At 35.0% G+C, this 16,704-nt stretch overlaps 1 protein-coding gene across 1 annotated transcript in view; it reads left to right on the top strand.

The window, feature by feature from the left end:
- Window positions 1-16,069, top strand: part of BCHE (butyrylcholinesterase) — a 79,758-nt gene extending 63,689 nt beyond the window's left edge. Inside the window, exon 7 of the mRNA XM_074405614.1 lies at window positions 15,705-16,069. The gene's annotated coding sequence lies outside the window, so the exon portion shown is untranslated. The remainder of the gene's footprint in view (window positions 1-15,704) is intronic.
- The last annotated feature ends 635 nt before the right edge of the window (window positions 16,070-16,704 follow it).

Genomic DNA, 16,704 nt, shown 5'->3' with positions numbered 1-16,704 from the left:
GTAGGTAAGTAGTAAAACTCGTTCATCATCTAAGAAGTATTAACAGAAGGATTTCGCTTGAGGCAGTTACTATATTACTAAGACTTTCCATTTTCCTTTAATAGCTTTTTTCTTTCTTTCTTCTTTTTTTTTTTTTTTGGATAGGGTCTTGCTTTGTTGCCCAGGGTGGAGTGTAGTGGTGTGATCATAGCTCAGTGTAACCTTGCACTTTTAGGCTCAAGTGATCCTCCTGTCTCTGACTCCCAAAATGTTGGTATTACAGGCATGATCCATTGTGCTCTGCCCATTGTTTTTTTTGTTTGTTTTGTTTTTTTTCTTCAACACTTCTGTAAAAGAAATAGTTAAAAAAAGAAAACTTTTCAAGGAAGTCTGGAGAATCCACATAAACAGAGATATTAGGCATTCTAAAATTATTAAAAATGAATATGCAAAAAAAACCTGTCATTCTATCTACAGCTACTCTCAATTTCAGCAAAATATTATAAAACACAAAATAATGTTACTAATATATTTAAACCAATTTATTTATGAAATATAAAATCAAAATTATTAGCCTTGACCAAGACAGCCTTCACTTTCCTCAGCATGACTAAAATTTACATGGGTGTTTTTCCTTGTTCATAGGCTCTTGACTTCCTTTTTCTTCAAGCAGTTAATTGCTGTAGAAAACTTGCAATTGTAACTTTTGTATCTGCCCTCTTTGAAACATAAAGAAATCTTCCATCCTCTTACCAGTTTTATAATCCAGGATATTATGATTTTCTCAAGAACTTAGGAAATAGCACTTTAAAATGTTAACATCAAAATAGATAGTGTTTCCATTCTCCCAATGTAAGTATGAAGGTAAAAAACCTAACTTCACTGGGTACCAATTTCCAACTACAGATGGCCCAATCATAGTGAAAAACATTTGCAAACTCCAGTAACTCAATGTGCTCCCCATTGATCAACCCTCTTCTAATGTTCTCCAGTACGTTTCCACGAGTTCACCTCGGCACTTCACAGCCATGTTTTTTGTTTCCATAAAATTGAGTTCAGTCTTTCTTCCCTACTGAAATAGTCTTAAATAAAGTCTTCCTTTCCTGTTTAACTTTATCTGGTGCATTTTTTACTTTGACAGTCACCAAAATCCAAGACTTCTTAAAGTGCCTAGGGCACACTCTAAATTTTACCGATTTTCTATTACCATATCAGGAGAATAAAAATATGTGCCTACAGCAGAATTCCTTTAGAAATAGTGATTCCCTTGACAATCTAATGAAGTGGGTAGCAGAGCCTGAATTTATAAAAAGTGTTGAATACCTACTTTTTGTGTAATCTTTTCCTAATATCTTTTAGACCCTAGGCAGATAGTAATTTGAATTCCTGTGTTAATCTCAAGGTTCTGGCATTTGCATTTTTAGTATTTATTAATATTTACAGAGGTTTTTTTTTTCTTCTTCTTTTCTTCTATATCAAATTTAAGTTTTAGTTGTTATACTGTTTTCCTGACAGAATGGCTCTGAACAAATTAATTACTTTATTTTGTATGAAGGGTTTCTTTTCCTTCTTTTTCCATTAATGCAAAGGAATAACTAGAGAGCTTGAGTCATGGCCTAAAAGTTACTGGTGATTTAAAGGATTACACTTACATCTGTAATGCAAATTTTCATTATATCTGAGGCCTTTGGGAACAGGCCCTGGAAAATAACATTCTGCCAGAAAAAGAGTTATCATGAAGCTAAAATAAATTATTTTAGATTTCCTAACTTGCAAAGACCCCCTTCAAAGGCACTGTACATAATCTTATATTTGTAAAATTATGTTATTTTTCTTAAAGAGGGTTCCCTAAAGGGTCTGAATTTCAGGATGAATAAAACTTGGTTTAGCTCTTGTTTTTCAACACATCAATAGGAATTTGTCTTTAGTTTATAGTCTCAGGTACAAAACAACATTTCTAGTCCTAGAGGGTGCTTCCTCTCCCACTGCTTTTAAAGATATCTCCCTGGTTTTCTTTTTGTTGAAATGTGCCATCTTTATTTTACAACATTGTAATACGATAATTTTGAAGTTACTATCTTTGTGCAAGGTAATAGGTGAATGAAAATCTCAAATGCTAACATCTGCTGTGGCATTTCAATATTAAACTAAATGTGTGCTTAATTCTCTTTGGTAAGTGAATTAACATTTTCACATAACCATGAAAGATAAAATTTTAATAATTTCCCTTGGAGTTGTCTCTTTGAAGTCATGTGCAAAATATTAAATGAGAATTCTAACAGAACACTATTCCTTCCATCTTTTCAGATTTTGTAAGCTCTCAAAGACAGGAAGTTAGTACCATGCCCTTCCTCCCAGTTCATAGCATAACAGCCAGTTAGAGAGGTAGCCATTTACTTATAGTGGATTGAAGGTGAACAAGAAAAGCCTCAAGTTCCAAATAATCTAAAGTTCTTGATTATAAGTTTGCACTGTTATATAAAATTCTACCATTTTGCATGCACTCTTCTGTGCCTGAAAACATTCTAACTTTTGTAACTTTGTCTAGTACCTCTTTTAACTATTTATTCAACTTCTTTTTAACTGCTACTATCCCTTGAAAGGAGAAAAACTCAAATTAGTATATGCTAAGCTCCTACTGAAAAGTATTTGATCTATCATATCACTATTATCACTGTGATGCATAGGGTGTCAATTTCAATAAAATGAATCTAGCTTCGATTTTATCTAAAGATGTTCAATGGTGGAATCTTTGAGATATTTTTCCATTTAAGCTGCTTCTATTGAACTGATTTTAAAAGCAGCCTTAGAGAAGGACTCCTTGGTACCATATAAGAGGACAGTACAGTATCCTAGGTCCTCTATCTTTAAAACAATTTGATGGTTGTATATTCATGTTCCAATTAGTTATCCTCTATTCTTCTGTTTCATTTATCTACAGAAAATGTTACTAAGATAGGTCCTTATTTTAAAAATATATGTTCATTAAAAATATCTTAGAAATATGAAAAAAATGGAATTATACTGATCAGAGAATATCTCTTTTTATGATATATACCCACATGCCTATATTAATAAATGTTTATATTTTTATAAACTGCATGCATATATGTCATATATATATATCAAAATATTTCTCAGGATATACTGGAATATACATATTTTTACTTACAATTTAGCAGCTATTATTATTATTGTCTATGTATAGTTTTAGACATTTTTGATATGGCAGTGTTCAAAATAGAAAAATCTTCTCTCACGGAACTCACATTCTAGTGGTATAAGATGCACAATGAAACAATAAATGATAAGTGGTATAATTGCGTAATGTGAGAGTATGAATAAAATGTAGCAGAGTAAGAAAATAAAGACGTACAAACGGGCAAAGCCTGTCTGATAACAGATGGTATGTCAGACAAATCTGAAGGAAATGAAGCAGCAAGCCATGCAAATATCTTGGGGAATATCAGTTCCAACAAAAGGAACAAATGACAAGGCTCTAAGGAGGCTTCTTCTCATATACTGTGTTTAGAAAATTGCAAGGAGGCATATGCTGCTGGAGAAAACAAGGGAGGCTGGTAGATGAGGATAGGAGGTGGGGAGGGGGGCAGATAGGAAGCCATTACAGAGCATTGAGCAGATGAGTAGCAGGATCAGAATTATGTGGACTTCAGAAGGGTCACTATGGCTCTTTGGAGACTAGGAGGGCAGGTGTGAGACTGGAGGAAGCTATGTAACTATTCCAGACAAGAGACGATGGTGGCCTAAGCTAGGTCATAGTCATGAGAAATAGCAGGTATTATATTTACATTTCTAAGCAACAGCTAATAGAATTTGCCGAAAGAAAAGGGAATAGACAGCCAATACAAGATTTTCTGCCTAAATAACTTGTTCAATAGAGTTATTACTTTCTAAGACAGAGAAAACCATTAGTTCAGCAGGTCTAAATACAGAAACAACAAAACTTTGTTTCAGGGCATGTTTGCTTACAGTTTCCTATTAGATATCTGTAACATCACTTTGTTAAATGAGGGTAGAGTTGAGGAGAGATGTCTGTATTAGTGATGGAAGTCAGGGAGTCTCCAACACAAAGATGTGTATAAAGCCATAAGACTGAAAGAGCTGCCTAGAGATTGTGCGCAAATCTGGACTGAATAGAGCTGGTACTCCAGGACTGAGACTCAATTTTATGGCGTAATATTCAAAGCAATGCCATCAAGCTGTTCTTCTGTAGTCAAGCAACTTCTTTCCAAGGTCAATCCACAGTCTCAAATGTCCAGCTGCTTCTCCCCTTCTCTGTTCTCTGACAGTTGGATCAGGGGTTTTTAGGGTTACAGGATAGGGGCGGAGCATGACGGGGCATGGGTGTTTTGGAAAAGGCCACATTCCAGTGTGAAAACAATAATGTGTGTTCTTACGTTGGGGCACAGGGTCCCAGGCTTGAGGGTGGGGATTTGCCAGGGACCCAGCGCTTTTCTGCCTAGAATTCCTCTGCCTGCCATCCATATCTTTATTATTACCATCGTTATTTTAGTTTAGTTTAATAATTTTTATTTTGCATTGTATATAGGCTTTCTTATTTCAACTTATACTTAAATATAAAAGTGTATTTTGAATGTAATAATTTATTTCAATAGTAAAGTTAGGAAATGTTGTCTTAATTTATTAATACCCTAAAAAAATTCTGTTTCACACAATAATTCTGTAAAATTTTGGTTCTATAACTTAACACAAATTTGGAAACTGGCACAAGATGTATAGGAAAATACTGGGGTGAAAAAGAAAAAATGAAACAATGAACACATACAAAACACAGTAAGAAAAACGATTTAAAGGCGTAGATATAAATTGTGACCAAATATGTTGTTATTCAATAAGAAAATGTTAATGCAACAAGAAATGATACAAATTAGCCATTTAAAGCCCAGAAATAAGATTGCAGGAAAGAGGTAGTAGATTGCAGAGACAGTACATGAGTTAGTAGAACACAGGAAAGAAGCAGAAGAAAAAAAAATTAACTCTCACTTATGAAGTCCACATTAGGGACAACACAAATTAGAGTAAACATGGATATAAATAGAATGAAAATAAGACAGTACTGAAAACTAAACTAAATAAAAGTCAAAGAAAAATATTTTTTAAATAATAAAGCATGTAAGAAAGATTTTTAAAGAAATCTAATAAAATAAGCACTCTAAAATCTGGAAACTGAAATTGCAGGACCAAAAAAATTAAAGATGTAATTCAAGAAACAAGTGTATTAAATGAAACTTTTGTCTGTAAGTTCAAAAAGAGTATTATTTCTCAAGGGGAAAAATGTCAGATTAGCACATATATTTTAGAAACTACTAAGCTTTAAAAAATTCTACTTCATTAGAAAGATTAGAAAACAACCATCTGCCAGTGAAAAAAGAATTCAGGTTAATTTGATTTACTCATATAATGGAGTATCATGCAGTTAAGGTAACTCTTTATGGGCTGATATGAAAAAATCTCCATGATTTTTCTTAAATTAGAACAAATCAATGTACATAATATTACACATGTATTATGATTTCTATTTAAAAAACAATATGAATGATATATATGCTTGAATATGCATAGATTATCTCTGGAGGCACACACTTAAAATTATAACAGCAAATGCCCGTGGGCAGTGAAAGGGATGGCTGTGATACAGATGAGACTGAGACTGATTTCTCATGTTTTCTATTTGAGTGCCTTTTATATTTTGTAGCATGTTTGTCATCTATTGTGTATTACTTATTCAAAACAAATAATGAAATTTAGCTTTAAAATGGCTGTCAAACCTGTTTAATTTTTCTCAGGGGAAACAATACAACAACTCAATATTCATACTGCTGCTTTTGGCAGGTATTTTTCAGCATTTTAATAGATAATGCTAAATAATCCCTTCCAACATGTTATTGCCTTCAAATACTTGGAACAGCGCTTTATACTGCTTACTAATCCTGAAGGACCCATGAAGACAGTGCTACTTAAAATTATACATTTGGCAAGGGTTTCACTAAAGTTCCCCAATAATTGGTAACATTTCCAGGGAAATATGGCTCCTCCGTGCTCTGTGGTACTGTACTGTGGGACCTCAACCAAGGGATTGATTCTTTCACAAGAAAGAAAAATAATCAATAGGACCCTTAAATGCAAATACAATTTATATTATTTAATTTATATAATGGAATGTTAACCTTATAATTTATGGTTTTCTTCAACTGATATCTGAATCTATGTATACTTTAGGTTGTTGGAGTATAGATAAAGTGAACATGAGGACCTGTCTAAAGCCCATGTCGTTTACCCACTTAATAAGACAAAGGAAAAGAGGCACCAAAATGTTGGTGCTATAACCACACACAAAATTCCTTTAACTTTCATGGTACTCATATGGACTCCCTTCTTTTTTCCAGGGATAAAAAAGGGAGGTATAAGGAGAAGTAATAATACAGAGCAAAATATCAGAATAACATGCCCAGTCAGGTACATTATCAAATTCTCAGATCTATTTTTGGATCAATATATCTATCTCTCTAGAATTTTCACCGTCTTCTGGAGTTTATGAATAAAGGAAGCATGACTGCTACACAAAAGATATTATATTTGACTTTTTTGTCATATAGCAGGACTTTCTCATTAAAGAAAGTGGTGCCTTGTTTTACATTTTGACTCTCATTTCATATTTCCATTTCCAACTGAAGCAATCAGGAAGATCGTATATAGAAAGGCACTGTGGGCTGGGGGCCGTGGCTCACACTTGTAATTCCTGCATTTTGGGAGGCTGACGTTGATGAATTGTCTAAGGTCAGGAGTTCGAGATCAGGCTGGCCAATATGGTGAAACTCCATCTCTACTAAAACCACAAAAAATTAATGGGCATGGTGGCACACACCTGTAATCTTAGACTAGGGAGGCTGAGGCAGAAGAATTGCTTGAACCTGGAAGATAGAGGTTGCAGTGAGCCGAGATCATACCATTGCACTCCAGCCTGGGCAACAGAGTGAGACTCTGCCCCCCATCCACACCCCCACAAAAAGCACTTTGATAGCATATGGCTAGAGGACATCTTTAGGTTGGATGGTCAAGAATCAATAACACTTAAATCTGAGATGAAGATGACAATAATGAGACTGTCATGCAGAGATCTGAGGAAGAGCCTTCTAGGCTAGTGCAAAAACAGTAAGACAAAACTAAGCTTATTATGTTTCAAGAAAAAAAAAAAAGAAATGTAGATTAAATAAAAAAAGCCACAGCAGATGAAATTGAATCATGTAGGGTCTTATAAGAGCATTAGGCCTTCTTATTTTAAGTTCAGTGGAGAGATATTGGAAAGATAATGAGGATGGTAATAAGACAATCTGACATAGATTCAAAAAGATCACTCTGACTGCTATATGGCAAACAGATTCCTGGGAAAGGTAGACCTAGCAGAAGCAGGGAGACCCGCAAAGTAGCTATTGAAAGAGGCAAGTGAAACAGTCCGTGTAGGAAATGACTTAGGCTGAAATAATTGTGGCTTGAAAGAGAATAGTAGTAGTTAAGGTTCAGATAATGGAATATGCTTTGGAGGTGAAATCATCAAAGATTTTTAATGTATTAAATATTGAGTGTGAAGGAAATTAGTACTTGAGAATGACTTAAGATTTTTAGTTTGATTAACTGCATATTGTGGTGAGATGAGATAGGGAAGTTGAGATGGGAACGCTCAGGAAGTGGAACGAATCTGTTAGTTTAGTGTGTAATTCAAGTGTTCTGTTCTGGACGTGCTAATAATTTGCATTGCTTATATTAAAATAAACCTCATACTTCTTAGGATAAATTATTAGATCTTTAATTTTAATCTAGAATCTCTCTTCAACCACATCCCTCGTTAAACTCAATATACGTATATCCTATTGTCTAAAACAAACTGCTGTTTTGTTTTCCTTCAGATTACATACATCAGCATACTTTCCTAATGAAGTATTATACATCCTGTATACTAAACATACGTCAGTTTCTTCCTGTAGCTTTCTGTGACACTTACCAAGCACAATTGCTTCTCTCTAGCAGCAATCTTTTACTTTATTTATACATTCTAATAGAAGGTATGAAGGGTGAGTCATAAAAATTTCTGGAAACTAGCTCAGAATATAAAATCTTACTAAAAGCAAACTTTTGTATGCACTAAAGCTGAAAAATAGCTCACAAGCAGTATTTTCAGTTCCACCACATACAAAAATTGTAATCACTCTTTCTAGATACATCTTTGAGCAGGAAGGTCAAAGGTATAGTTGGAAAATGAAAGGTATGATTTGAAAACTACTAGCAAAAATATGACTTTTCTCAAAGCAAATCATTTGTAAGTATCTTTTTATTTTTGTTGTTAAATATTTCTTTTTAGTTGAAGAAGTTATAGTACTATCATCAAGTTTTCTCAGTTCCCATTCCTTTGCTAGTAGTATATATTGTGTTAAAGAACACAGTATTTCCATTCTAAATTTACATATTTGTAATTAAACCACAATGTTTTTTCCCAACTTGCAGATATGGGTCAAGAATCTAATGGTAGTTCAAACACTAAGAGGCAATAATAGCTGTGGGTCTGGCTCAACTGCAGGACCTATTGCAAAGAAGGACAAGTGCCAAGTCAATGAATATGTGCTCTCCCTCTGATTCTTTTTACAACTTTAGAAGACTGCCAAAAATCTGTATATTGCTGGCAGGCAAGCAAAGCCAATCCAAGGCACCTGTATGGCAAAACTCAGCAACCGTTTGATTGCCACTGCTGATCCATCTGTGAGACTGGTACTTGCCACATGTCAGATGACTCACATAAAGTGAATTGGAAGGGAAATTCCATTAGGTAAGAAGGACAGCAAAATTAATATACTATTGGTTCTTTGTGATTGAAAAAAATAGCAAACCTATAGAAAGTGAGGATTTTACAAATGATCAGAATGGATTAGTAATAGCTGTTACATGACAAAAAGAAACGTTTAATTAAAAAATAAATGAAAAAATCTATAATTTGAGGAACACAGTCTTTGCTTTCATTAATGACTTGTTGCACGCAATTGGATTACCAGAGTCACTAATCCAGTAAAGAGGTAAACGAGTGATGTCTTTCTAAACAATCCAAAATATTAGAGAGTTTTATTATTTTAGATTCTTAAGTAACAAAATTTCATTAACTGAGATTCAACGAAAATTCTTTGAGTCAGAACTTGTCTCAGCTGAAGATAACATTGCATTCTCGATGAAAAGAAACAATAAAATATAAATGTAAAGATATTTATGGGAAAATATTAAAACTTATTTTAAAGGCTTTTTTGGACATTTTAGTCTGCCAATATCCTAACAATGTATAAATTAAAAATAATATACAAATAGAAAGTACCACTTCAATTTACTGAGCATGAGCCAGATGAGGTGCTACAAGTATTGTATTTTAAGCGTCTTAAAGCTGTTAGAACACTGGGGCTCAGAGAAGTTACCTATCTCAACTGTTCAACAAAATGACTTATTTAATATGTTTTTCTAAAGAAGTTTTATTTCTCATCATCTTTTTTTTTCTGGCACTATTCATAGTGGTACTTATCAAATAGTACTTAATAAACATTTCAGTGTCTAAGCTATTGAGACAGTACAATCCAATAATACTATATTATAAACTACATGTGCAATACTCTACTAGCTGAGAAAATCAATAGAACACAAAATACCCACAGAATAGGTCAATGAGAAATATGAAGGATAAAAACAAATATTTGTCATGATAAAGTTCAAGTGAAAAATGATAAATTTGTATTTTAAGAAGCAACATTTCTGGCCAAATCAATTAAATGACAAAGATAATAAGCTTCCCATATATTTGCTTTAGACTCTTTGACTTTTAAAAGGGCATTTATTCAAACAGATTTGTAAAAATTTATTCTAAATATCTCAGTGTAGTGAGTACACAGATAATGTATATTTTAGAATTTTCTCTTCTGCATTTCTAAAATGCCCGCTTACAGTGAAATCGAAAAACTGAAAGGCACATGTAAGATTAACCCTATAAACAATGATCAAAGTATACTTTGAATTAGACATCTGAAGTGATATTAATTTAAAGCAGCGTAAAATACTCTCATGAAAGTAGTAAGAATAGATTCTTCTAAATTCTCCATTACATAGAAATATTCACTGAGAATGCATTCTTCATGTTGCATTGTGCTGATTCAAAAGACGTTCATGTTTTCTAACACTTGATTGAAATAATTTTCAAACATATAGAAATATTGAAATAATTTTAGAGCAAACATTCATATATACACTGTCAGCTCTGCAACTAACATTTAGTATATTTACTTTGTCAGGTATCTTTTCATCTTGATATATCTAAACATCCCTCTAAAGAGCAATTTATCTATTTTATTTTGGATGCATTTTAAAGAAATATATAGACAGCAGTCTATGTATTTTAGAAATGAGATAGTTACCTTGATCCTTTCATGGAACTTGTGAACAGGGTAGCTAATACTCAGCCCACAGCTCTCAAGCCCTCACAGGAGGGGAAGCATGCAGATGAACTGGTACAGGAGCTGGGATGAGTGTCTTTGGGCCTGGCAGGAAGGAACTATGTACTGGCCACATGGCAACATCTAGTGAGGGTGCCCGTGATGCCTTAGAGGAACTGTTATAGTGCATTCTTGACTTTGCTGTCCGCAGATGGCTAAGTGCTTAACAGCCCAGTGTGACAACACTCTGTACCCTGAGCTCTTGTTTAGCATACAGAAAGAATCAAGTTGAACAAACAAACTGAAGATGGTAAATGCAGGGGATTTTATTGCTGATTAAAGTGGCTGTCACGGCCGGGTGCGGTGGCTCAAGCCTGTAATCCCAGCACTTTGGGAGGCCGAGGCGAGTGGATCACGAGGTTGAGAGATCGAGACCAACCTGGTCAACATGGTGAAACCCCGTCTCTACTAAAAATACAAAAAATTAGCTGGGCATGGTGGCACGTGCCTGTAATCCCAGCTACTCGGGAGGCTGAGGCAGGAGAATTGCCTGAACCCAGGAGGCGGAGGTTGTGGTGAGCCGAGATCGCGCCATTGCACTCCAGCCTGGGTAACAAGAGCGAAACTCCGTCTCAAAAAAAAAAAAAAAAAAAAAGTGGCTGTCAGTGAGATGGAGAGCTGGAAAGGAGATGGAGTGGGAAGGTGGTCTTCCCCTGCCATTGGCTGTCCCTGGCCACTCTTCCCTGAAGTCCTGCTGTCAAGCTGTCCATCTGCTTCTCTCTGACATCTGGCTTCTTTTTCTCTTCTCTCCTTCTCTGCCACTCCACCACTCTGTCAGTAGGGCCTGGGGTTTTATGGATACAAGATAGGGGAAAGGGCAGGACAAAAAATAGCATTCAAATGGGAAAACAAAAATGGATGTTCTCACTTTGGGCTGTGGTCCCAGGCATGAGGGTGTGGCCTTTGCTTGGGCCCACCCTTTCTACACACTATTTCCCTGCCTCCTGTCCTTATCATTTACACATACTTCAACATGCCTATTATTAACTAGAGTTCAATATTTGTTTTCAGTAACTTTTGTCATTGTCGTTTTTGAGGTAAATTGCACATCAATTTAAATGCATAAATCTTTAGTGCTGCTTTCAATGAATCCTGACAAATGCATCTAGATGTTAGTTTAATACGGACTCACATTAAGCTTATTTTCTTGTTATTTTCTCAATGTCTTTCTAGTTTGGTGGATTGAGGGCTATAAATAAAAGGCAAACAATCAACATTAACTAGTGGCATTTTTGAGCATTTTATATAAATCTAGAATTCTAATATGCAAGCAAAATAAATCAGTGAAAATGGATCTATTTTTTTTTCTGCCTAAGCAGCAAGGAAAATTATTTAAAATGTTTTGAGTTTACATGTTTCGATTGAAGAGCATAGGAAAAATAGCACTAGGAAGCTAGAAGAGTCAGGCTTTGAAACAAATGGAAGCAAAAACCATTATAATAACTAGGATCATTAAATCTGGTCAGAGGAGGCACACTGTAACAGATACTGAATATTGCCATAGATGACATCATTAGATTGGATAAGGTCATTCTGAAACAACTATCTGAGCTGCCATGGCCTGTCACCAAGATGAGTTTACTCTGTTTCTATTTATAACTCTACATTGTAATGCACAGTCCCTGGTGAATTATTCTATTGGTCTACCTAGATTATACGTGTTATAGAAACTCTAACTGTAAGAATTTAGCAATTGTAACTTCTTTTTAAGTTTATTTTTAAATTTGTTGTTATGCTTTAAGTTCTGGGGTACATGTGCAGAATGCGCAGGTTTGTTGCTTAGATATACATGAGCCATGGGGTTTTGCTACATCCATCTCCCAGTCATCTACATTAGGTATTTCTCCTAATGTTGGCCCTTCCAATCCTGCCAACCCCTGCTATTCCTCTCCTATCTCCTATACTGCCCAACAGGCCCTAGTGTGTGATGTTCCCCTCCCTTTGTCCATGTGTAAATTGAGTAGTTTCTGTAAAAAATGATAAAGGGGATATCACCACTGATTCTACAGAAATGCAAACTGCCATCAGAGATTACTACAAACACCTCTATGCACATAAACCAGTGAATCCAGAAGACATTGATAAATTCGTGGACACTTACACCCTCCCAAGACTAAACCAGGAAGAAGTTGAATCCCTGAATAGACAAACAACAAGGACTGAAGTTGAGGCAGCAATTAATAGCCTACCAACCAAAAAAAGTCCAAGACCAGACAGGTTCACAGTTGAATTCTACTAGAGGTACAAAGAGGAACTGGTACCATTCCTTCTGAAATTATTCCAAACAATACAAAAAGAGGGAACCCTCCCTATCTCATTTTATGAGACCAACATCATCCTGATACCAAAACCTGGCAGAGACACAACTAAAAAATAAATTTCAGGCCAATATCTGTGATGAACATAAATGCAAAAATCGTCAATAAAATACTGGCAAACCGAATCCAACAGCACATCAAAAAGCTTATCCATCATGATCAAGTAGGCTTCATCCCTGGGATGCAAGGCTGGTTCAACATACTCAAATCTATAAACATAATCCATCACATAAACAGAACCAAAGACAAAAACCACATGATTATCTCAATAGATGCAGAGAAGGCCTTCAACAAAATTTAACAGCACTTTATGCTAAAAACTCTCAATAAACTGGGTACTGATGGAACGTATCTCAAAATAATCAGAGCTATTTATGAGAAATCCACAGTCAATATCATACTGAATGGGCAAAGACTGGAAGCATTCCCTTTGAAAACTGGTACAAGACAATGATGCCCTCTTTCACTACTCCTATTCAACATAGTATTGCAATTTTTAACTTCTATATTGCATGAGGGAGCTTAGCCACCCAACAAGAATCATAAAGAAAGAAATGTTCTAAATACTGAAGGCAAGAATTATAAGTATTCAATAAACATGCATAATTTTATTTTTCTGCTAAACAATGCTATAGAGTCATAACTAGGGGTTACAGAGATTGGGAAAAGAGCAAAGTATTTTTCTTATTCTCACATACTACTCAATACAATGCTTTTGACAGCAGAGTCTCTAGCAGACTCTAGCTATGCGTCCTATAATTCAGATCTGGCAGATAAACTCTCTGAACACCAAACTTCAAAGATTTTTTGAGGCTTTCCTGTTGGCATGATTGAATATTAACTACTTTCCTAGCCACTCTCCCCTTTCCAGAGAATAGGAAACTCTAAGCGTCTCATCATGCTTGATCTTTCTGGTAACAAATCCCCATCCAAGAGCCCACCAAGATTTGCTTCATCTGAAGAAAAGATGCTCTTATTATCCAGGAAATTCCAAGGGATTCAGGAACTCTGTATTAGGAATTGGGGTTAAACACCAAACATCAGAGAAAAAGATCCTGCTTAGCACCTCTATCGTTCAGAAAATTACAAGAGTTTTATGAGCTCTGTACCAGGGACTGGGGGAAGAGACCAATATGTACTTGTGTATATTATTATTTCACACAGGGCCATCAAATATTCTTATTTTGTGGATTACAGAACCTGATTTAGACAGCTAATGCTTTGTGAATTTGTTCTGGTTTAACTAGTGAGTTCCTGTCAAATTAGAACAGTAAGACCTCTCCATGTGGACACAGTCGAAGGGATGCAAAACCTATTAAAGAGAGACAAGGGATGGTACCCAACTGACACAAACTAGGCCAGATAGTTTCTTAGCAAGGATTCTAGACATTAAATCTCTATTATGACACCCTTCTACAATAAAGGAGTCTAAACATGAAAGCTAAAGGCAGCTTTTTTCAGCTACCAGAGGAGGTTGGTCATCACTAAGACTGAACAGGCTCAAATAGGAATTAGAGAGAAAACCCTGATGACAATCATATCAGCAGTTCCACTTATTTTCCTGAGTTCTGGCCACAAGAGGCCCTTGTGAACTATGAATTACCCTTATATTCTATTCTAGTTTTAAATTTTCCATTTAGGCCAGAAGTGGTGGCTCACACCTGTAATCCCATCATTTTCGGAGGCCAAGGCAGGCAGATCACTTGAGATCAGGAGTTCAAGACTAGCCTGGCCAACATGGAGAAACCCCATCTCTACTAAAAAAAATACAAAAATTAGCCAGATGTGATGGCACATGTCTTTAATCACAACTATTCAGGAGGCTGAGGCAGGAGAATTGCTTCAACCTGGAAGGTGGAGGTTGCAGTGAGCCAAGATGGGGCCACTGAACTCCAGCCTGGGCAACAGAGTGATACTCTGAAAAAAAAGAAAAGATATCCTTTTAATCAAGCAATTCCAAGCGAGTTTCTTATTTGCCAGTATAAGTTATAATCAGATATTAATTATTGCTAAATGATGTTGATCTTAAACCTCCCTTTCCTCTACACTGCAGAAACATATCAGAATCTATTAAATGTGTACCTCAACATATTTCAATAATAATTTTTCATGTAATCAATACTAAATCTATTCCCTTCTTAATAAATAATGCCATCAAGTAATTACTTTCTCTTAAAACAAGGGATACCTGCTTGTACTTTCAGGAGTAGATGTGAGCTCAAAAAAGAAGCAAGAAGTACAGAAGAAACATCTCTTCATTTAAATTATTATCCATTTTATCTTCTCCACCCTGTTTCTATGAAACATTAATAAGCTGTACATCTAAGCTCTTGTGTCATTTTAACTGTACGTAGCTTTTGGATTCTACAAGAGATTGACTCCAAATATGGCATTTTCTTGCTACAAGTAATGTGCGTAGAAGAGGCAATAACTTATCTCGGCGAGCTCTAATCCCGTAATAATTTATTCCAAGGCCTTGGCAGCTCATACTTCAAGCACTATTAATAGAAAACTGTGCAAGCAGTGTAGGTGGCACTTTCAGTTTAGTAATGCTGTAGTTAATTTCTTTAATTTATAAAGTATTTATAAATCTCATTTTTGCAGAGCTACTGAAGCCGTGTAGGCAGAAACCAGTTGTCTCTTTATCTCAGAGCCTTGTGAATTCTATCAGCTTCTGTAGCCTGAATGATCACTTATATTTCTCCTAATAATTCTGTGTTACCCCCCATCAATCACTGTATTTTATGAAATAGCTGATTATACTTATGGCTCATGATTAGGAATTATTTTGTTATTCTAATTACTCTAAAACATTTTTTTCTTTTCTTTTTTTTTTTTTTTTTTTTTACAGAGGACTTGAGGGCTTGCTACCATCCAACCATCCAGATTCCTGGGTTCTATCCCACCACTGTCAGAAGATCTTTTAAATTTCACTTTATAACTTCCCCGTATCAGCCTTATCATGCTCAGTGTTGCCATAGTAAATCTTCTCTCATCCATTTATTTTTGACTATCCTGTGTTCTAATAAAATAGTATGCATCGACTTAACTAGGAATTTCACATAATTTTTCACATCATACAATATTATTCTCTTTGGATTTTTTCCCAATAATTAGAAATGTAAAAACCCACATTCAGCTTGTGGATCATCCAAAAACAATCAGTGGGCTGAGTTTGGCCCCTGGACCGTTGTTCACCAGCCTCACTCTAAAACACAAAATAAAATTGATAATATTGCAAATGTTTATTATTTATAGTTTATTCTTATTTGCTTAATTGATACTTATTCTCTAAATCAGACAAGGCACTACAGAATTGTTAAAGTAAGTAAGTAACTTAGGCAGGATTCTAACATTTCAACAGAAGAAATAATACATATAAATATATACATAATTTAATATTGGATGTGACAAAGTGGTATTATATAGAACACTGGGAAGTGCTTTGAGGTTTTGTTGAGACAGAATTTTCATGCCATAAAATGCACACATACATGTATAGCCTAATGAGTGTGACAGACTTGTAGACTTGCAAAACCACCATCCTAATCAAAACCAAACAACATTTGCATTACCCTGAGAAAATATTATTTGTCCTTTTAGACTCAAATACCTTTCAAGAGCAACCACTGTTGAAATTTTCCTCAGATTAAATAAGTATTTGGTGTTCTAGAAAGTTATGTAAATAACATTGTACAGTGTGTTCCTCAAACAATAATTGTGGATTTATTTAGTTTTTCCTTTTAGTTCTGCCAGCTATTACTTCATGTTCTGTTGAAGCTCTGTTATTCAGTAATACAAAATTTAATATTTTAGACCCTCTTGTTAAATGGACTCATGTCATTAAGATG

This window comes from Saimiri boliviensis, chromosome 9, assembly GCF_048565385.1.
Source record: "Saimiri boliviensis isolate mSaiBol1 chromosome 9, mSaiBol1.pri, whole genome shotgun sequence".
Taxonomy (NCBI): domain Eukaryota; kingdom Metazoa; phylum Chordata; class Mammalia; order Primates; family Cebidae; genus Saimiri; species Saimiri boliviensis.
This window is presented reverse-complemented; position numbering and strand designations above follow the sequence as displayed.